Raw genomic sequence first — 24,327 nt, forward strand, 5'->3', positions numbered from 1 at the left:
AAAGCCCAAAATATAATTACAAGCTTCTGCATACCCTTCTGATGTTAGAATGTAAATAAAGTGAAAGAAAAATGACCACAGTAATTCAGTTCACATCTATGCACACTGTCCCCAGCTTCACCAAGCCATATCAACAATCACAGAGTATACGGTATCTACCTTTTGCCTTCACCGACAGATTACTCACCAAACAACTACGTTTAGTAATTACCTCCAAATTGTGTGATAAGAATTAAATAGCAGAAACAATGTGTACAATAACACATTTCAAGAATTATCTATAGTGCTCTCCAACATCATGATTACCATGATAAATAAGACACACACTATATACATACATATATATATCTATATATATATATATATATATATATATATATATATGTGGGTCTAGGACTATTCACTGAAAGCACATTTCACTGAAACACATTTGACTGTGCAGAATTCACTGAAAGCTCAATTCACTGAAAACGCAATTCACTGAATGACATTTTACTGAAAGTTATATATGGCCTTTTCCCTGCTGTTGTGTGATCCTGGAGGTAGTATATATAGTAAGGGGGTTGTGGGGGGTGTAGCCCCCCACCTATTTTAAATATTTTGAATTATATACATGGATACTTGCAATTCCAATAAATTACTCTTTTCTGAACTTAACATATATCCAAAATATGTGGGAGGCTATATATACATACATACACACATATGTATATACACAGCAGCTAAAATGAAATGTTGATGTGGACAGTGTATACCATTACCACTGTCCACAGATAACACATGTTTGCATACCTGGATGAAAAAACTAAGGGAAGAATTTAATAAAGCCTACACTAACTTATTTTCCATGTAGGCATCGTGGCACACTGCTTATATGAAAGTAAGCAGGTTTGCGATCCAGTAAACAGAGCTGAGGGGCATGCACAAGTGCGCCAACACGGAAGTGTCCATGACATGCAAATCACCTCATAAGCAGGTGAATTGCATGCAAAATGAGGATGATAGAGCGATCCAGCAAGCAGATAGGCAGTCCTGCAGACCCCGTGTTGGTGTCCAAAATGTACATATAAGAAATCCATGTACAGTATGTTAAACAGAAATCAGGGGCTGCAAAAGTGCAGTAAGAAAGATAGAAACAGCATAGCAGACATAGATATGTGCAAAACTATCCATTGTGTTTCCAAAACCTAATAGAAAATAATTTAAAATAGTATATATATATATTTTGCATAATCAGGTTATGGTTGCATGGCACACCACAGTGCAAAAAAATGCTGTTAAGAAAAAAAAAAATTAAAAAGTGTAAAATTGAAAATTAGTAATATGTGACAGTCATGCATTATAGGACCCTAGTGGATTATGTACAATGGTAGACTGTTGTGGTTGCTAAAAAGGCAGGGCCCGGAACCATATAGTTCCCAAGTTGTGTGCACGGATCTCTATGCAAATGAGCTGGGGTCACTGAATAGCACAAATGGGTATCCGTGCCCGCAGATCCCATCCGTGTAGGCACAGAACTGTGTTGGTGTCCACATAAGAGGTAGCTGACATCAAAAGGGGGTTTGTCTGCATTTGTTTAAGCTCATTGGAGCACAGCAGCACCTATTTGCATGGCATGCCACAGTGCTGAGCAAGGAAGGCTGTTAAAAAAAATTTGGCTGAGAAAGGCAATGATATCTCAATTACTGACAACCCCTGTCCCACCAGATCACTATAAAGGTTGCAGAAACCCAACAATCTGATTCTACCCCCATACTCTGCACCAGTGAAGTACAGACTTGGGACTTTTAAGTGAAGAAATGCTCGGGGCTGCTATAGGTCTGCTACATATGTATGTGCTAGATGCTGAGGTCACTGCTGCTGCTGCTGTTGCTGCTAACCATAGGCCTAGACTGAGAAGGAGAATAGTTTTCAAGCCCAGGGTAACCTTCCAGGGGCTACATGAGCTGAAGATTGTAGAGCACTACAGGATGGACAGAGAAATACTACAAGAACTCACTGAGCTCTGTCAATCTCAGCTTAGAACCAGAGCCAACAGCAGGGAACCCATCCCACTGGAAACAAAGGTATGTGTAGCTCTTGGGATATTAGACATGAGTACATTCCAAAGACCAACTGGGGACAGGATGGGGGTCTCACAGGCATCATCATCCAGGGTACAGTCACAAGAAATTTAGACTCCAAGACAGGAATCCACAAGGTAATTCATGAATATCAACCACAGTGTTCAAGTAAAACGGCAATGAGACACAAACCAAAGAACCGTTGCTAGTGTAGGCAAAAACCAAGCACGTTGCGAATAAAATAAATAGATGATTTATTCCACCACACACAGCAAAAGACACTTCGACTAAGCGCTTTCACCAGATACACTGGCTTCATCAGAGTCATGATTAACATACCCAGCTTGCTTCAAATAAATACTAATAAATTTCTAACATTAGTCAATTATCCAATTAATCAATCTTGAACATCCACAAGACTTACAACTTAAAGCAACATAAAAGCATAATCAATCTAAAATTCCTAACAATGACATTAACCTTAAAATTCTTTGTAAATGTACAATTGATATATAAAAAATCCTGAGTAACCTTTCATACATCCAAATGAAATAAAATTAATATACCTAAATGTGTAATATAAAATAAAATGTTACCTTACCAAATGTTGACAGTATTTTAATACATCGTTACAAAATGTAATTGTTAACAATGTATAACTATAGATATAATATTAAATTTATCCTTCCTAATCTTGAATAATATTAATAATGAATAAATAATTAATAATTGACAATGAGCAATATAATAATGATTATTTGTGGTTCATATTAAACTTGCCCTAAATTTCAACAGAGGTTTCAAGGAAATGTTCTCATTAATCCCAGGTGATCTAGTGGCGTTCAATCTGATCTGCCACTCCATCTCACGCAACGCCACATGATTTTTAATGTCACCTTGGTAATCAGAATGTACCTTGTCAACTATAAAGAACAAAAACTTTTTAAATTCATGACATTTTTGGGAATGTAAGAAGAGTGAATTATGTTCGTCCCCTCTTCTAATAGAACCACAATGTTCTCGAATTCTTTCTTTTAAGCTTCTCGTTGTCATGCCGACATAAAAAGTGTCGCATGACATACAAGTCGCTATATAAACACAATTCTTGGTTTGACAATTACACATACCAGGGCAAGCAATGGTTCGCCCAAAACCTTTGACAGTGAGGTAGGCCCCTACAGCTATATACCTACACCATTTGCAACAACCACATTTGTTCATAAAGGAACGTCTAGTACCCCTCCAATTTCTTTCCAAAATATCCTTTAAATTGGAACCCCTACTAAAAACTATGGTAGGGGTGTCACCCAGTATATTCCTTGTATCTCTACTTAAGAAATGCTCCCATATAAAGTTCAAACTTGAACGAATACCCAAAGAAATTTCATTGTATTTTAAAACAAATTTAGGACAACACCCAAATTTGTTGTCCTCTTCCATAACTTTGTTCAAGTTATTAAAGTCAATCCGGGAAACCTTTGCTTTCAAAATTGGGACGCACCTAGTGTTCCTCTTTTTATTCACTTCCCGTTTAATTTTAATTAACAAATTCAACGGATAACCCCTTTCAAGGAATAATCCAATAAGTGTGTACATCTCTTTTTGGTACACTGTGTCGTCACTAATTAACTTCGATAGACGAACCATTTGGCCCTTCACTAGTCCCCTCCTTTGATGTAAAGGGTGGCAACTTGCAAAATGCAACATAGAATTTGCATAACTAGGTTTTCTATAAATGTTACTATTGAATCCCAAGTCATTTTTTGAAATTTCAATATCCAAATAATTTGCACACTCAGGACTCCAACTGTAAGTAAATTTAAGAAAGTCGGAACTGGTGTTCAAGTGTGCCATGAACTCCTTGACACTTTCTTCATCCCCCCGCCAAAGGATAAGTAAATCATCAAGAAACCTGTTATAAAGTAGAATGTTTTCAACATAACTTGAATTAAATATATTTTTTTTCTCCCATGCTAAAAGAACCAGGTTTGCAAATACAGGGGCGCAACGTGCCCCCATTGCCACCCCAGTTCGCTGTCTATACACTTCACCTTCAAATGTTAAAAAATTGTTCTCCAAAACAAGCCCCATTAATCCGTGACAAATCTCCAGTTTACTTGAATCAAAACTGGGGCTAGTGAAAAGACTATCATAAAAAAGTCTGAGGCCAGTTTGGTGGGGGATGACTGAAAACAGGTTGATGACATCTATTGTCAGAAATCCAAAACTACTAGTATCCACAATATCAACCGCACTCAGTCTCTCTAGACAGTGCCATGAGTCTTTCAATATGTGACCTGCATCTAATGTAGCATTCTTACAATGCAGGTCAACATATGAAGCCAGGGGTTCAGTCTTCGAACCCTTTGCAGAAACAATGGGTCAAAACTGAAGATGTTCAGTACCCTTGTGCACCTTAGGTATGCCAAAGAATTTTGGCATTTGTGGAAACTTTACTACGAGATAGTGGAACTCTTCCTCAGTAATGGCACCTTGAAATAAACTGTCCAAAAGATATAAATCAATCCTTTTATATGCCACATTGACCTCGTGTCTGGAAACTCTACAATATGTGCTAACATCCCCCAACATTTCCATCATCTGACCAGTATAGTCAATGCTGTACATAATCACCATCCCTCCACCCTTGTCCGGTCTCATGCATCTATACTGTCCTGAAGAACTAAGATCGTGAAGTACATTTCTTTCATCCTGGGATAAATTGTCATCATAACTGGTCTTTTGTCCACAAATTTTTCTTAACTCGTATTCAACAACATTCTCAAAAACAACAAGTTCCCTGCACTGAGGTGGTATGAACACACTCCTTCTTTTTAACAAAGTGTTGTTCTGCCCTTCCCCCCGGTCCATAACACCCAGTGAACCCCCAGAAAAATACATTTTTAAATTAAGTTCTCTTACATAAAGTTTTAAATTTTTTAATAACTGTGTTGCATCCAACCTAAAATTAGGTACAAATTTGTCACCCCTACTGAACAAATCAAAATGTGAGTCATTCAAAACAAGTTCAGTATAATTGTAGATGATAAATCCTTTTTCTTTAACAATGGAATGTTTCATCCCCTCAAAAGGTATCGAAGTTCCCTCCACTGTAGTTCCAATGTGCAAACTAGTTCCACGGTCAGTTACCCTAGACCCCTCCTGACCAGTATCCATTGAAATCACATTTCCTAATGATTCTTCACTGCCCCTATCATCTACAATTTCCTGAATAATACCAAAACCTTCATTCAAAACATTGTCATGTTCGACAATTCTATTAACACAATCATCTTGAAACAATAAATCAACTTTGTTGTTTGCAACTTGGTCTTTCACCCCCCCAACACAATCATCATCACAAATGATGCATTCTAGCATTTTTTTACAATCAATTAGGGCATCAATGTCATTACAAACATCAAATTGACAAAAAGTTCGCAATTGTCCAGTTAAATAACTAATTTCTCCTCATCCCCCTCGGACTCCTCCGCTGAAATGAATTGTAGTTCTGCCCCTTGTTCTGAAGTCTCTCCGACCTCCGAGGCAAGGTTGGCTCTTCTAAAAAAATGTCATTACCTTCATTTTCGTCAATTCCTTCCCGGTTGGACCGGTAGGAATCGACCCTAGTGTGTGTCCTGACCATGGCATTGCGTCCCGGTGGATAAGCAACCCCGTTTTGATAGTCAGAACTATCTCTTTTAAGTTTTTTGTTCTTTATAGCGACGTTTTTCCTAACAAAAACCTCCACATTCTTAATAACTTTTTCGAAATGACTTTGTTGCTGATAAAATAATGAATCAGCCGTGATACTACAATCAAGAGCTACTATCTCATCATGCAATTTGCTGAGCTTAACATCATTGTTGCGTAAAATGATATCTAACAGCTCCATACCTGTCCTTTGATATAACTCCGTAAGCTCCTGATATGCCTTAGAGCCAGTTTTGACGCCAGTTGGTAGTTTCCAAAGACGTAGACCTTTTGGAACTTGCTTCATTTCTTTAGACTTAGATAAGAACAAACTGTCGAGCTGTATCGCCCGATATTTGGTACACAGTTTTTCATATTTGAAAATTTGTTCCCTCAGAGTTAGTATAGGTTGGTCTACATTACCCCCCCAGTTGTCGGCCAACGAATCAGGATCCACGCCAAACTCCGGTGCCTCGAACCAAGAGGTTAAATTGCGTTGCTGGGTATTGTGGTTCCTAGAACCTGATGGAACAGCTTCAATATTATTAGATGTAGCAATTACGGTTCTATTTCTACTAACTACATCACTAAAGGTGGAGTTTTTACTTCCCCTCTGTCCCGGTGTAATCTCCTGAGTAGAATGCATAGTAAACAGTTCTACTTCAGTTTCTGTGGGACTATTTACCAATACTTCACCGTCTTTGGTTTTATCGCAGTTGTAAGCTTGCAGTAACTTGCCCAACACAGCCATAAGTTCTTTTAAGATGTTCTCCATATTGTGGTTTTGCCTTGCCAATACCAGAAACACCCAGTCAATCAACAGGCACAGTCACAAGAAATTTAGACTCCAAGACAGGAATCCACAAGGTAATTCATGAATATCAACCACAGTGTTCAAGTAAAACGGCAATGAGACACAAACCAAAGAACCGTTGCTAGTGTAGGCAAAATCCAAGCACGTTGCGAATAAAATAAATAGATGATTTATTCCACCACACACAGCAAAAGACACTTCGACTAAGCGCTTTCACCAGATACACTGGCTTCATCAGAGTCATGATTAACATACCCAGCTTGCTTCAAATAAATACTAATAAATTTCTAACATTAGTCAATTATCCAATTAATCAATCTTGAACATCCACAAGACTTACAACTTAAAGCAACATAAAAGCATAATCAATCTAAAATTCCTAACAATGACATTAACCTTAAAATTCTTTGTAAATGTACAATTGATATATAAAAAATCCTGAGTAACCTTTCATACATCCAAATGAAATAAAATTAATATATCTAAATGTGTAATATAAAATAAAATGTTACCTTACCAAATGTTGACATTATTTTAATACATCATTACAAAATGTAATTGTGTTAACAATGTATAACTATAGATATAATATTAAATTTATCCTTCCTAATCTTGAATAATATTAATAATGAATAAATAATTAATAATTGACAATGAGCAATATAATAATGATTATTTGTGGTTCATATTAAACTTGCCCTAAATTTCAACAGAGGTTTCAAGGAAATGTTCTCATTAATCCCAGGTGATCTAGTGGCGTTCAATCTGATCTGCCACTCCATCTCACGCAACGCCACACGATTTTTAATGTCACCTTGGTAATCAGAATGTACCTTGTCAACTATAAAGAACAGAAACTTTTTAAATTCGTGACATTTTTGGGAATGTAAGAAGAGTGCATTATGTTTGTCCCCTCTTCTAATAGAACCACAATGTTCTCGAATTCTTTCTTTTAAGCTTCTCGTTGTCATGCCGACATAAAAAGTGTCGCATGACATACAAGTCGCTATATAAACACAATTCTTGGTTTGACAATTACACATACCAGGGCAAGCAATGGTTCGCCCAAAACCTTTGACAGTGAGGTAGGCCCCTACAGCTATATACCTACACCATTTGCAACAACCACATTTGTTCATAAAGGAACGTCTAGTACCCCTCCAATTTCTTTCCAAAATATCCTTTAAATTGGAAACCCTACTAAAAACTATGGTAGGTTTGTCACCCAGTATATTCCTTGTATCTCTACTTAAGAAATGCTCCCATATAAAGTTCAAACTTGAACGAATACCCAAAGAAATTTCATTGTATTTTAAAACAAATTTAGGACAACACCCAAATTTGTTGTCCTCTTCCATAACTTCGTTCAAGTTATTAAAGTCAATCCGGGAAACCTTTGCTTTCAAAATTGGTACGTACCTAGTGTTCCTCTTTATTCACTTCCCGTTTAATTTTAATTAACAAATTCAATGGATAACCCCTTTCAAGGAATAATCCAATAAGTGTGTACATCTCTTTTTGGTACACTGTGTCGTCACTAATTAACTTCGATAGACGAACCATTTGGCCCTTCACTAGTCCCCTCCTTTGATGTAAAGGGTGGCAACTTGCAAAATGCAACATAGAATTTGCATAACTAGGTTTTCTATAAATGTTACTATTGAATCCCAAGTCATTTTTTGAAATTTCAATATCCAAATAATTTGCACACTCAGGATTCCAACTGTAAATAAATTTAAGAAAGTCGGAACTGGTGTTCAAGTGTGCCATGAACTCCTTGACACTTTCTTCATCCCCCCGCCAAAGGATAAGTAAATCATCAAGAAACCTGTTATAAAGTAGAATGTTTTCAACATAACTTGAATTAAATATATTTTCTTTCTCCCATGCTAAAAGAACCAGGTTTGCAAATACAGGGGCGCAACGTGCCCCCATTGCCACCCAAGTTTGCTGTCTATACACTTCACCTTCAAATGTTAAAAAATCGTTCTCCCAAACAAGCCCCATTAATCCGTGACAAATCTCCAGTTTACTTGAATCAAAACTGGGGCTAGTGAAAAGACTATCATAAAAAAGTCTGAGGCCAGTTTGGTGGGGGATGACAGAAAACAGGTTGATGACATCTATTGTCAGAAATCCAAAACTACTAGTATCCACAATATCAACCGCACTCAGTCTCTCTAGACAGTGCCATGAGTCTTTCAATATGTGACCTGCATCTAATGTAGCCTTCTTACAATGCAGGTCAACATATGAAGCCGGGGGTTCAGTCTTCGAACCCTTTGCAGAAACAATGGGTCGAAACTGAAGATGTTCAGTACCCTTGTGCACCTTAGGTATGCCAAAGAATTTTGGCATTTGTGGAAACTTTACTACGAGATAGTGGAACTCTTCCTCAGTAATGGCACCTTGAAATAAGCTGTCCAAAAGATATAAATCAATCCTTTTATATGCCACATTGACCTCGTGTCTGGAAACTCTACAATATGTGCTAACATCCCCCAACATTTCCATCATCTGACCAGTATAGTCAATGCTGTACATAATCACCATCCCCCCACCCTTGTCCGGTCTCATGCATCTATACTATCCTGAAGAACTAAGATCGTGAAGTACATTTCTTTCATCCTGGGATAAATTGTCATCATAACTGGTCTTTTGTCCACAAATTTTTCTTAACTCGTATTCAACAACATTCTCAAAAACAACAAGTTCCCTGCACTGAGGTGGTATGAACACACTCCTTCTTTTTAACAATGTGTTGTTCTGCCCTTCCCCCAGGTCCATAACACCCAGTGAACCCCCAGAAAAAATACATTTTTAAATTTAGTTCTCTTACATAAAGTTTTAAATTTTTTAATAACTGTGTTGCATCCAACCTAAAATTAGGTACAAATTTGTCACCCCTACTGAACAAATCAAAATGTGAGTCATTCAAAACAAGTTCAGTATAATTGTAGATGATAAATCCTTTTTCTTTAACAATGGAATGTTTCATCCCTCAAAAGGTATCGGGTTCCCTCCACTGTAGTTCCAATGTGCAAACTAGTTCCACGGTCAGTTACCCTGGACCCCTCCTGACCAGTATCCATTGAAATCACATTTCCTAATGATTCTTCACTGCCCCTATCATCTACAATTTCCTGAATAATACCAAAACCTTCATTCAAAACATTGTCATGTTCGACAATTCTATTAACACAATCATCTTGAAACAATAAATCAACTTTGTTGTTTGCAACTTGGTATTTCACCCCCCCAACACAATCATCATCACAAATGATGCATTCTAGCATTTTGTTACAATCAATTAGGGCATCAATGTCATTACAAACATCAAAATTGACAAAAAGTTCGCAATTGTCCAGTTGAATAACTAATTTCTCCTCATCCCCCTCGGACTCCTCCGCTGAAATGAATTGTAGTTCTGCCCCTTGTTCTGAAGTCTCTCCGACCTCCGAGGCAAGGTTGGCTCTTCTAAAAAAATGTCATTACCTTCATTTTCATCAATTCCTTTCCGGTTGGACCGGTAGGAATCGACCCTAGTGTGTGTCCTGACCATGGCATTGCGTCCCGGTGGATAAGCAACCCCGTTTTGATAGTCAGAACTATCTCTTTTAAGTTTTTTGTTCTTTATAGCGATGTTTTTCCTAACAAAAACCTCCACATTCTTAATAACTTTTTCGAAATGACTTTGTTGCTGATAAAATAATAAATCAGCCGTGATACTACAATCAAGAGCTACTATCTCATCACGCAATTTGCTGAGCTTAACATCATTGTTGCATAAAATGATATCTAACAGCTCCATACCTGTCCTTTGATATAACTCCGTAAGCTCCTGATATGCCTTAGAGCCAGTTTCGACGCCAGTTGGTAGTTTCCAAAGACATAGACCTTTTGGAACTTGCTTCATTTCTTTACACTTAGATAAGAACAAACTGTCGAGCTGTATCGCCCGATATTTGGTACACAGTTTTTCATATTTGAAAATTTGTTCCCTCAGAGTTAGTATAGGTTGGTCTATGTTACCCCCCCAGTTGTCGGCCAACGAATCAGGATCCACGCCAAACTCCGGTGCCTCGAACCAAGAGGTTAAATTGCGTTGCTGGGTATTGTGGTTCCTAGAACCTGATGGAACAGCTTCAATATTATTAGATGTAGCAATTACGGTTCTATTTCTATTAACTACATCACTAAAGGTGGAGTTTTTACTTCCCCTCTGTCCCGGTGTAATCTCCTGAGGAGAATGCATAGTAAACAGTTCTACTTCAGTTTCTGTGGGACTATTTACCAATACTTCACCGTCTTTGGTTTTATCGCAGTTGTAAGCTTGCAGTAACTTGCCCAACACAGCCATAAGTTCTTTTAAGATGTTCTCCATATTGTGGTTTTGCCTCGCCAATACCAGAAACACCCTGTCAATCAACACAAACTATCCATTGTGTTTCCAAAACCTAATAGAAAATAATTTAAAATAGTATATATATATATTTTGCATAATCAGGTTATGGTTGCATGGCACACCACAGTGCGAAAAAATGCTGTTAAGAAAAAAAAAAATTAAAAAGTGTAAAATTGAAAATTAGTAGTATGTGACAGTCATGCATTATTGGACCCTAGTGGATTATGAACAATGGTAGACTGTTGTGGTTGCTAAAAAGGCAGGGCCTGGAACCATATATTTCCCAAGCTGTGTGCACGGATCTCTATGCAAATGAGCTGGGGTCACTGAATAGCACAAATGGGTATCCGTGCCCGCAGATCCCATCCGTGTAGGCACAGAACTGTGTTGGTGTCCACATAAGAGGTAGCTGACATCAAAAGGGGGTTTGTCTGCATTTGTTTAAGCTCATTGGAGCACAGCAGCACCTATTTGCATGGCATGCCACAGTGCTGAGCAAGGAAGGCTGTTAAAAAAAATTTGGCTGAGAAAGGCAATGATATCTCAATTAATGACAACCCCTGTCCCACCAGATCACTATAAAGGTTGCAGAAACCCAACAATCTGATTCTACCCCCATACTCTGCACCAGTGAAGTACAGACTTGGGACTTTTAAATGAAGAAATGCTAGGGGCTGCTATAGGTCTGCTACATATGTATGTGCTAGATGCTGAGGGCAGTGCTGCTGCTGCTGTTGCTGCTAACCATAGGCCTAGACTGAGAAGGAGAAGAGTTTTCAAGCCCAGGGTAACCTTCCAGGGGCTACATGAGCTGAAGATTGTAGAGCACTACAGGATGGGCAGGGAAATACTACAAAAACTCACTGAGCTCTGTCAATCTCAGCTTAGAACCAGAGCCAACAGCAGGGAACCCATCCCAGTGGAAACAAAGGTATGTGTAGCTCTTGGGATATTAGACATGAGTACATTCCAAAGACCAACTAGGGACAGGATGGGGGTCTCACAGGCATCATCATCCAGGGTACTCCACCAGTTCCTGGATGCCATGCTACCAGATGCCAGTGAGCACATTTATTTTGCCCTCACCCCTGAGGTGAGGGCCAGTGTATGCAACACTTCTACTATGTAACACACTACCCTGAGGTACTATGTGCCATAAATTGCACTCATGTATGCATCAAGGCACCACCTGGTGAGGACGGTAGAATCTACATCAACCGCAACGGGTACCACTCCATCAGCTTCTAGATCGTGTGCAATGCCCAGGGCATTTTCATGAATGTGTGTGCTGGCAGCCCTGGCAGTTATCACGACTCCCATATCTGGTAAGCATCACAGCTGTACCAGCTGTTTGCAAGGGGAGACATCCCATATGGCCATCTACTGGGGAATGCTGGCTATGCACTGGGACCATGGATGATGACACCCATCAGAAATGCACACCCACCCAAGAATGACATAATGAGGCAAGCACACAAACTAGGAACATCATAGAGTGGGTGTCTGGGTTGCTAAAGTCATGGTTCAGGTGTCTTGATATGTCTGGTGTAGCCCTGCAGTATTCTCCAGCCACATGTGCACACATGTTCACAGTATTGCCATGCTACATAAAATGATCCTGTGCAAACAGCTGCAGCAGGATCAGCAAAGGTCAAGGATACACATCTCTCCACCAGTGCTTAAGTCACCACAGCTACAACAACAAGGGCCACAGAGGAAAAACCTTCTGAGGTTGTCCCTGTAGGCAGACAAAGGTGTGTCCAGTATGCCCTGGCCTTGGCCAAGAGAAAACACATAGCACATGCACTGACAAACTAGAGTCCTAGGGACTGACACCTTACTCCAACTTGCATACATATTAGTAAAAATGATGCCAGACAGCCCACACATCTGTACCTCACCGTGTATTGGCTGTGGACTGCGTGCATCAGACAGGGTCAGCCCCAAACTACAGGTCTGTCAAGTGCTGCATGTGCAAAGTAAGTCACACAGCTATTTACCACTTGTAGGGGGTGCTAGAATATTATAGCATATGTATGGACCTGCCGCATGTATGTAAGGGAATATAGTGGGCTACTGGACAACTTGCAGAGATCAAACAGCCACTTGGGTCAACAGGTACTCCGTCCAATAGTATGTGCCCCATAATATTCACTAGGACACATGGCTGGAAACCCAACTACATTACTTAAGGGAGATGCCAAACAGTGGGGTCACAGAACAGTCACACAACTGTGTATGCCAGCAGCACTTGGGCTGGTCGTCCCCCACCCCTAACACATCAGTGCTCCAATACAACTGCTGTAACAGTATGTCTGCAATGATATATCAGCAAACAAAAAATTCCATGGCTGTGACATAGAACCTGGGCACACATTGCATTCCCACATAATGCAGGGGTGACAATGTATATCTATATGCTATTGATAGTGTGAAGAATTAAACCTCTCTGTCTGGCAGCTGGTGTGGCTCACTGGGCTAAGGACATTAGCATGGGTAATGGTGTTGATGGTTTGAATCTGGCAGCAGCTATATCTTTTGTCTGTGAGGTACTCATATGGTCTCATTCCCACAGACTGTCATAACCCCTCTATCTGTTACTACAAGAAAGCTGGACAAATCCAGGGGAAATGGGGGGGGGGGGGCAAAGGGCCAAAACTATAAACAGACATTACATGTGCTTTGAGTAACCTAGATGGTGGCTAGTATAACAGCAGGTTACAACAGCTCAGATTAGCTGCAGGATGTAAAAGCCATTACTTAAATGAGTCAGTAGCTACAACAATTCAGTGTCTGCATTGTACAGTATATTACCTGAAAACCACAACCGTATGAAGAACAGAGCAGACATATGGGATGAAATGCTGAACCTTCTGCAAAAACATGTACAGTGAGAGGTATGCAGATTGTCACCCTGTGTGTGGTGTTACATCTTGTACCCCAGTCATATCATACCTCTCAAACTCTTAGAGCAAGATATCTGGACAAAGCCATGAATACAAATGAGACAAATGCCCAAAAATAGGGACATGTTTTAAATATTGCTCTTACAAATGTAGACAGTTGATAGAATAACAGGTTTTGCATTAGCATGACTCTCCTGATGTTAATGGAGTCTGAAACTCAAATGTCTGCCATTATATTTTAATTTAAATCTTTAATGATGTGCCACTAATATGCCCGAAAACCACAATATTATGAAAAATGGACCAAAAAAGGCAAACATCAGAACATTCTGTGAATATCTGTACAGTTGAGAGGTATGAGTCACATATTAACTACAACAAACATCTGGGGAATGCCTTAGACAATATCAGGGAAGTTCTGTACTGTGGAAATAGGTGCAGCAGCCAATGGCCTGCAGCACACTTAATACCAGACTGAAGTCTGGGTAGCGTTGGCCTGGAGTCACGTTGTAAGTACTGATAATCACACTGGGCATGCTCCTACACTTAGCTAACTTGAGCCCAAGTCTGTTGCCTCTTCCACCCAAAGACCTGCTATGTGGAAATATGTCTGTACATACATACAGCTATGTATACATATATGTCTCTCCCTGTCCCCCTATACTTGATTAGTGTATCTAACAGTATGTGGCACATACATATATGATAAGATATATAATAGCTGTATAAAGTACAATGATACATAGACTCTCCACATATAACTATATAACACATTTTCATAACGTAAACACACAACGACAGTTAAGGAGACATCCCTGTTATACACATTTATATAAATATGTGTGGGGATGTATGAATGTCCCCACATACCTTGGAATGCTGCAGTTATCTGCACTTAGACATCACGACAGTTGTCTAATGGAACCAGACTAAGGCCACAACAGTACATAAGCCACTCATTCACAGACCCCTGTGCCTGCGGAATGTCACCCTGTAGACAGACACAGGTACACAGGTGGTGTAATGTTCAATGGTTGCGATGCATGCCACATGTGTGTGTGTGTGTGTGTGTGTGTGTGCATGTGTGCGTGAGTGCATGTGTGCGTGTGTGTGTGTGTGTGTGTGTGTGTGTGTGTGTGTGTGTGTGTGTGTGTGTGTGTGTGGGGGGCCACATGTCCGCCTATCAATCTGCAAACAACCACATATGGCCATACTGGTAACTGTACATGCATAGCAGGGATATTACCAGGCATCCCACTCCTAGGACACTAGATACAACAACAGTATCAAGCAGTATCACTCTACAGGCCACACATGCTGTCAAACACAAGGCCACTTTGCGTACTCCACAAGTACTGTGCCTGCATCCTCATACACAATAGACATAATCTGTGGCATGTGCAATAAGTACTGTGAGCTGTAGTGTGTAATAGTAGATAGGCAGAGGTTTTAATCTCACATCATCCAACTTGTGTGTATGTGTGCATAAATATATCCTCTTGCCGCACTACAGACATGCCCATCTGGCCTATCTCTGTGTAACGGTTATGCATTTTAAGGCCCTGTAACTAGCTGATAGCCTCTACATTGGCTTCCTTTACAAAGCCTTCTGATGTTATCCACCTTAATGGTGCTGGCTGACAGTTTAAGATCACATAAACTCGGTGGTGCATGTAATAAGTACTGCGAGGTGCAGTGTATAATAGTAAATAGATAGGGGTTCCAATTTCACATCAGCCAACTCTCTTTCTCTCTCTCTCCCTCTCTCTCTTTCTCTTTGTTCATATCAGTCAGTTATGTCTCTGTGTGGGTGTGTAACTAAATCCCCTTGCAGCACTGTGAATGTGCCCACATGCCTATGTGGGTTATCGCTGTGCAATAGTATGCATTTTATAAACCTGTGACTGTCTGCTGGCCTCTAAATTGTCATCCTCTGCAAGGCCTTCTGATGACATCCACCCTAAGAGCTCTGCCTGACAATCTCATTTCTGATAAACTCTATGGTGCATGTGAGATGTAGTGTGTAATAGCAGATAGATAGGGGTTCTACTCTTACATTAGCCAACTCAATGTGCGCATGTGTTTGTGTGTGTGTGTGCATGTGTGTGTGTGTGTGTGTGTGTGTGTGTGTGTGTGTGTGTGTGTGTGTGTGTGTGTGTGTGTGTGTGTGTGTGTGTGTGTGTGTGTGTGTGTGTGTCTGTGCATGTGTGTGTGTGTGTGTGTGTGTGTGTGTGTGTGTGTGTGTGTGTGTGTGTGTGTGTGTGCATGTGTATAAATATATCCCCTTATCACTATGGACATGCCCATATGTGCTATCTCCATGCAATAGTCATGCATTTTATGGGCATGTGACTAGCTGCTGGCCTCTAAATTACCCTCCTTCACATAAACATAACTGATGTCCACCAGCTTCTAGATTTGTACATTCAGTAGACCCAGATAACACATATTGAGAGTAGCAGACCTTGTCACAAAGTATGAATGCATGATTATGCTGACTGCCTCCATTGTTCCTGATACACTCTTATACACATATGCACCTAGGGAGCCATGCACATATACTGCCTTACCTTGCTGACATCGTATTTCTGTTTTTCTGTTATGCTGCCATGCCATCCTGTGCTGCTGTATTGCCACCATGTGTCCTTTGTTTCATAGGTTCATAGGTTCATAGGTTCATACTAGGCTATCTGCCCTAGGGCATTTATAAGCCTAGCCAGAGTTTGTGTGGCTTTCACCACCCCTTAGGATGAGAATACTATACCCATTAGTTTGCTTTGCCTCTGTCCAGCAGTGACATAGAGATGATTCCCGGGGTAAACCTATGATCTCCCATCAACCTCTCAGACTCCTGGAATGGGCACATACACAGGTCCATGAAACGCCTGTCATTCTGTAACACTAGTGCCAGTCTAACATCATGAGCAAAGATACACAAAGTTTGATGTATAGTTATGATACATGCCAGCATACAATACCTATAATGGCCCACAGCAAGTGCCATGGCAAAACAGTATTGCACTACACAAGTGCATGCAAAATAATATAGTCACTCTGTGCATCAGACACATATTTGCGTTTCCCTACATCGATGGCATGGATAGCAGGGATGTGGCACAGGTATCATCACCTGCACATGGTATGGTGTGGGGGTGCCAGAGGCTTAGGCTGTGTAAAACAAGTGAAAGCATGTGTGTGAGTCAGGAAGGGGTGTGGTTTAAATGGGCCATGGAGAGGTGCCATATGTGTCTGTTGGTGACCTGCATGTGACAGTACTGTTTGAGTGTGTGCATGTACACAGTCAAGCCCAGTGCTAACTCTACAAATCTGTATGTTGGGCAGCTGTGGACTGTCCATGGCAGAGTAGACAGTTCACTTTCTCCGGCCACAAACACGTAAACTGGCTTTGCCAGGAGTAGCACTGGCACCACCATGCCCAACGTCAGTTGTGGTGCTAGTACCTGATGGTGACTGCAAAATGCTGGGGCTGTGTCCCGCATGGGACCACCCAGAACAACGTGCCCATGGCCTGCCACATTGTGGTGTGGACAGCGCACTTCCCTCTGTAGCACTGTAGGTATTGCCAGTACAGGAGCATGACTGTGGATGGTCACGTGGACTCCCAGCAGATGGTGTTGCTGACCTTTGTCCAAGTCTCTGATGACCAGCTCCAATCAGATGTGCCAGCACAGCCATTGTGTGCTCAAATATAGATACTCTCTCAGCTCACTGTCTATCTACAACAGCAGTGAACCAATTCAGGGTGTCCCCAGTGCAGTGGAGGCAGTCACAAATGTCAGACTGTGCTGCATCCATAACCCTAATCATCTGTCTGGTGTTGCGTTTGGAACATACCTGTGCCTCCATGATGGACTGAAACATGTGGTGAGTGATCCATGATGTGAGACCTGCAGCAGGTGTCGGATGGACAGAAGTCCTCCTAGGAGCACCCCTGTCTATCCACCTGTGTGGGACCTCACCAGGTCTCTAGCTATGGCCAGTGTCTACACCCACTGATGCCATAGTTGTCACACTACCCTGTTCAATGCCAACACCCTCTGACTTTCCAATATCTGTGGCCTCTGGGGACTGGGTATATGTGGGCATACTGACTGTGTGTGGTTACAATGGTGGCAGAAGAGAGATGTCAACCTCTGGGACAGATTCAGCTACCAACAACCCTGCCTGTGCCTCACTATGGCCACTATCATCATCAGCATCCGATAAGACACTGACATAAGGTTATGAGGGGATACAAACACCATCCACCCAACAGTCACATGTGAGAAGCAAAACAACAGCAATACATTACTACCTTCACTATTATGTATGGTAATTCACACAGAATCATACAAATGAGGATTCAAAACTGCATTACAAGTTCCACATCTTTGCATCTCTGCTCCCATGCACAACAGATAAACTCACAACATACACAAACAAGTCAGGCCCATTATAACATGTAGTTCAACTACATCCAGTTAATGTTGCCAGTACAATACACCTGTAAGGTGTGCAATATGACATTGTATGTTATAAAACTAAACATAAAACCCAGTACACCTATATTAAGAATGATATGCCAGTAATAGTATCACTACCTCAGGTATGTACCATCTCTCTGTTGTGTTTGAACAGGCATCTTGGAGTACTTGCTTCATGTATAGCAGGCTGTGTAGTCGCTCATACCTATAAGTATAAATATGTTAATGATTGTACAGTTACACACCTGTGATTACCCAGTCTATACACTGTAGTTAACTGTTCCAGAATGGAACATAAAAATATTCTACTCTGGCTAAGCGCAACAGCTGTACATAGGGCAAAATGGCAGCCCTTAACTTTCTTAGGGTATATAGAATCCTTAAAACAACAGTATCACACTTACCAGATACAGGATCATGGACTTGGACCACACCTGACAGACCTATGAAAAGATGAGGGAGAGGTATTGTTAGCACCACCAACTGTTGCAGGACTACAGGGTAATTTGTGCATATATCCACATGTACAGTAGCTACTGTGATAATGGCTATATTGGTGACATTCTGATTATGTGTGCACAACTGAGCATAAATGCAACCCCCCCCCCCAATGCAGACAGACATAACACCCATGTACTGGTATGTACAGCCTGCCACAATGACTGATACAGTATTACACTAGTGAACACAGTAAGCTTACCAGGACACTCCTCTTCTGTGGGCACTGTGGCATCCACCTCCACAGTATATGGCATGATGGATGCATGGGAGATGTTGGTTGTTCCTAGGTTCGGCAGGCCTTCCTCTGTGGCTGAGGGTGGTTGTTCCAATGCAGGCCCTCCACTAAAGGTGGCATGATCCCTGTCAACAGGAGCTGCCCTTTGTCATGCAGCATACACAATATCTGTGGCCTGGTGTTGGACCTGCTCATAGGTCCTGTCCAGTTGGCCAATTTGATTGACAGCCTGCACAAGGTCTGCCCACAATGCTGCCTGCTGTTCCCAATTATGCCTATCCCTGGACAGCAACATCTGATGGTGGTGTCTCAGTCCATCCAGTATAATGTCATTCTCCACAGTTGAGAAAGGTGCGTGTCTCCTGAGGTATGTGGTTCCTGAAAGACAACAAGAGGGGAACACATTACAGGAACAGATGTGTGGAAGTCCACTATGTACAGATCCAGCACACCCATAATGGCCTGCACTATCCACTGCTCCCTCACACATACCCCACAGTGTGGCAACACACTATGTGTGTGGTTATCACAAAGATAGTAGCAATACTGGGGTATGTCCCTGTGTGCCGTGACAGATTCTGCTGTATGTTCCTACACCCATCACTGTAGTCTACTGCAGTGAATCCCTACGGGCAAACCTCCACTAATATGTCATGCAGGTACTGTCAGACAAATAGCAGTGTGCTATTACAATGACTATATGGGGACAGTCCAGCAGCACCAGTGTGCCATAATGACAGACAGTAATTAAAACTTGCTGTAGTATATGTTCCCTGTAGGCATCATACCTCTCATCTATACAGATGTTTGCAGACTTTCAAGATGTTTGCCCATAGTCTTGGTCATTTTCACACAAACTTATGGATTTTTAACAAATGGTTAGTCAATCATTGATGGCTGATAGAAAATAAAGACCGACATCTGAGTTTCACACGTCATACCCTTCAGAACACAGCTATGCTACAGTAATATCAGTTTAGTCTATTCACGTTCTTAGTTTGTGCGAACAATGCATAAACACTGTCACTTTGTTTGGGCCTTTGTCCCCGCTTTAATTATGGCTTTGTCCTGAGTTCTTGCTGTAGGGGATTGACTGGTATGTTAGGCATAGCTCTCAATCAAACAGGGACAAATGTCAACAGAAACAGGTACTTAGAGTACATCAGGGACATTCAGGGACAGTTTTATAATGTTAGAACTAATTATGTGAAACATAGACAGAATGAGTGGTGATACATCACAGTACATTGACATTACAGGGTGTACATTCTCCCTTATTGCCACTATGTACTACATGAAATCCACTAGCTTTCCTACAACAGCTGACCATTGTAGGTGGGATTGACAGGGACAGAGCTGAGATGTGATTGAAATCAGGGACAGTTGAGAGGCATGTGTTTAGGTGTAGGACAGCAGAGTATCAATGACATGTCATCACCATAGATCTGAGACAGACTTACTGCTGTAATCCCTATCAATGACATGTCGTCACCATAGATCTGAGACAGGCTTACTGCTGTAATCCCTATCAATGACATGTCATCACCATAGATCTGAGACAGGCTTACTGCTGTAATCTTTATCAATGACATGTCATCACCATAGATCTGAGACAGACTTACTGCTGTAATCCCTATCAATGACATGTCATCACCATAGATCTGAGACAGGTTTACTGCTGTAATCCCTATCAATGACATGTCATCACCATAGATCTAAGACAGATTTACTGCTGTAATCCCTATCAATGACATGCCATTACCATAGATCTGAGACAGGCTTACTGCTGTAATCCCTATCAATGACATGTCATCACCATAGATCTAAAACAGGCTTACTGCTGTAATCCCTATCAATGACATGTCATCACCATAGATCTGAGACAGGCTTACTGCTGTAATCCCTATCAATGACATGCCATCACCATAGATCTGAGACAGACTTACTGCTGTAATCCCTATCAATGACATGCCATCACCATAGATCTGAGACAGGCTTACTGCTGTAATCCCTATCAATGACATGTCATCACCATAGATCTAAAACAGGCTTACTGCTGTAATCCCTATCAATGACATGTCATCACCATAGATCTGAGACATGCTTACTGCAGTAATCCCTATCAATGACATGACATCAACATAGATCTGAGACAGACTTACTGCTGTAATCCCTATCAATGACATGACATCATCATATATCTAAAACAGGCTTACTGCTATAATCCCTATAAATGACATGTCATCAGTATAGATTTGAGACAGGCTTACTGCTGTAATCCCTAACAATGACATGTCATCACCATAGATATGAGACAGGCTTACTGCTGTGATCCCCATTCCCCATACCTCCATCCTCCCATCTGCATCCTGTTATATGGAGAAATCTATTACATACCTGGTGGATTGCAGTACTCATTTGTTGAACTTTGCTTCCACTAATCTTTTGATAATACACTCTCTGTGTGTGTATGTCTCATAGAGACCTGTTCCCCATAACCAGCTGCTTGCCTTTTTAAAGTACTGCTCATTAGCAAGTAATTGCCTCTGCATCAGTCTGTGGCTCAGAACTGCTAATTACAGCCAAAATAGATGTATTGCACTATCATTAGCCAATGACATGCCACCACAGTGCAATATATAAGGCCTTCATGTAGGCCTTGGCCCCTGTCTTAGCTTTTGAGAAAGATATTACTGAGGTGTGGAGACTACAGCATCTCAGAGGGTAGGTACATACACCACCCATTGTAGAGATTTATAAAGTATGTCCCAGTTTTGCCTCATATGTGTGGTCAGTGTCCCATATGATTGTGGTCATCTGGCAGTGCACTGGCAAACATTGTGGGCTGAGGCCAGTAAGGGAAGATGGACATGCATGTGTCACACTTTATACCCATCAGACTATGCATGCTACTGTAATAGCTGTTATTCTATCAACTTACTATCTTTTAAGGACAAACTTTAAAACATTTCTCTATCTCTGGGACTTTGCCCTCCCCCCATTAAGTATGGTTGTGTCCGGATCCCTTGTTCTAGGGGGTTGGGAGGTATGGTAGGTCTATAGCAGCTACCTTTACATACAGCTATGTATGCTACAGGCTGCAGCTGCTGCTGCAGCCTACGCCACATAGGGGGAGTATGAACACTTTGGTGGACAGCAAGCTGTACGGGTAACTTTGTCAACTGTGTCAGTCCTGTCATTAAGGCAGAGCCAGGGCAAGGGTATTCTATACAGTGCAATCAGGGCATGTAGGGCATGTGTTTAAGGTACGTCTGTTATCCAACAGTGTGACTAATGGAGTAGGTGGCAACATATAAGTAGGCTATATGGATATGTGCATTGTGTCTCTGCCTGCACACCTTTGTCTTGCAAAACTGGGCAGCAATTAATTAAGTAGTAGTAACCTGTGGGGAGTAAGTTTACATGATTCAGTCATTACTTGCTGTCTTCATAATAATGTAATTGAAGTGTGGCACAACATTGGATTCGAACCCAGGACTGTGTGTCAAAATGTACTGTGTACAAGACATTTAACAGGCTGAGCTACTGTTACACTGTAAAAGCATGTGTATTTGTAAGATATATGTGCACATATACAGGCTCTGAGAAACATTTCTACATCCATGAGTATGTGCGTGGCATCATATGGTTGTATTTCTGCACCAGGGTCCCAGTTGTACATGTACTTTGCCATTGCTGCCTTAGCAGTTGTCTTTCCACAAGTTGCAGATAAAAGGGCACATATACCTGCTATCACAGGCCTCACTTACATCCATTAGTATGTCTTCATTATTATTTATTATTGTACAAGAATCCAGTGTACACTCCCAGTTTTCACATTAGTTTTCTATTTCAGTCACATGCATAATGACTGTAAGTAGAAGCAGTATGTTTTGCTGGAAACACCTACTTAACCTAAAGCCTGTGTAGTGTAGTGGGTTAATGCAGTGTGCTTTAGCTGAAAGGGCCTGGCTTTGACACTTGGCAGAGGTGTTTATTCTCTCTATATAAGTAACAATGTAATAGACATTAAAGCTCATGTAAGCTGAGCTAAGTGGCATTCCGCTCTGCGCAAATCCATGCTAAAACTATAGAAAAAGAAAAAGGGGTGACAGGAAAGTGGTGAAATGGGGGAAAGCTTGGGGAAAGACAATGTGAAAAGTAGGTAGGGATGTGCAGGATGGGTGCAGGAAAGAACCATAGCTCTCCATTTCTTGTACAACAACAGCTGTACATTTTGGCAGGTTTTGTAGATGAATTTGGACTGTTAAACCCAAGCGAGAGGGGTGAGGACAACATAAATGTGTTGTCAAGCCAATTCGACCAAATTAGTTGTGTCCAGTGGACACGTGCAAAATGGAGAACTATGTATGGAGCAATATTTTTTTTTTGTGGGACAGGTGCCCATTTATTTTTTTATGGAAAGAGTAGAATGCTGGGGAAGGGACATAGGTAAGTGTTGAGAGGTAAGCTAGGTAGGAGACAATGCAATAGTAGACAGACAAGACAGGCAAGGCAGCAAACAGGGGCGGTGTGTGACACATGAGTGGGGTAAACACCTTGGATGGGGAAGGTGTTGTGAAATCAGAGTCACATGTGCCTCCAGATAGCAGCAGCATGACTGACATTCCCACCTATGGACAGTTGACACTGCTCCTTCACTGCCCCAAAGGTGGCTGTGATGGAGGCTGGGTTCCAGGACCAGCCTGCCCCACCAGGTTGGCCAGTGTCCCCTCAATCTGGTGTAAATGACATTCGTAGTTCCGATGAATGATCCTGCGCACCATGACTGGCAGTTCCTGTTGGGTGACTGCATCCCCTCCACCACCGCTCCCAGGGGGAGGCCAGACCCCATCCACTGAGGTGGTTCCACCCGATGCTGAAGGTGGTGCAGGGGCAGCAGATGTGGCACCACCAGCCTGGGCTGCAGACATGCTAGGACATGGTGCCATGGCCAGTTGAGGCAAGGTAGGCAGATCACCGGGAACAGGCCTACCCTGATGTGCTGTGGTGATGGAAAAATGGCAATAAGTATAGCAGTGACTGCAGAGGACATCTGCATGGAATATATGAACTGGCTGCAGCAACGCTGAACAGACACTCCAGGCATAGAGCCATACCAAGATTACACATTTTATTGATTTCATTTTATTTTATTATTATTATATTTATTTCCTTTATGTTATGCTGTACTTTCATATTCTTACTAATGATTTTAATAGTCTG

This window comes from Protopterus annectens, chromosome 5.part0 (genome assembly GCF_019279795.1).
Source record: "Protopterus annectens isolate FY-2018-M chromosome 5.part0, PAN1.0, whole genome shotgun sequence".
Classification (NCBI taxonomy): Eukaryota; Metazoa; Chordata; order Ceratodontiformes; family Protopteridae; genus Protopterus; species Protopterus annectens.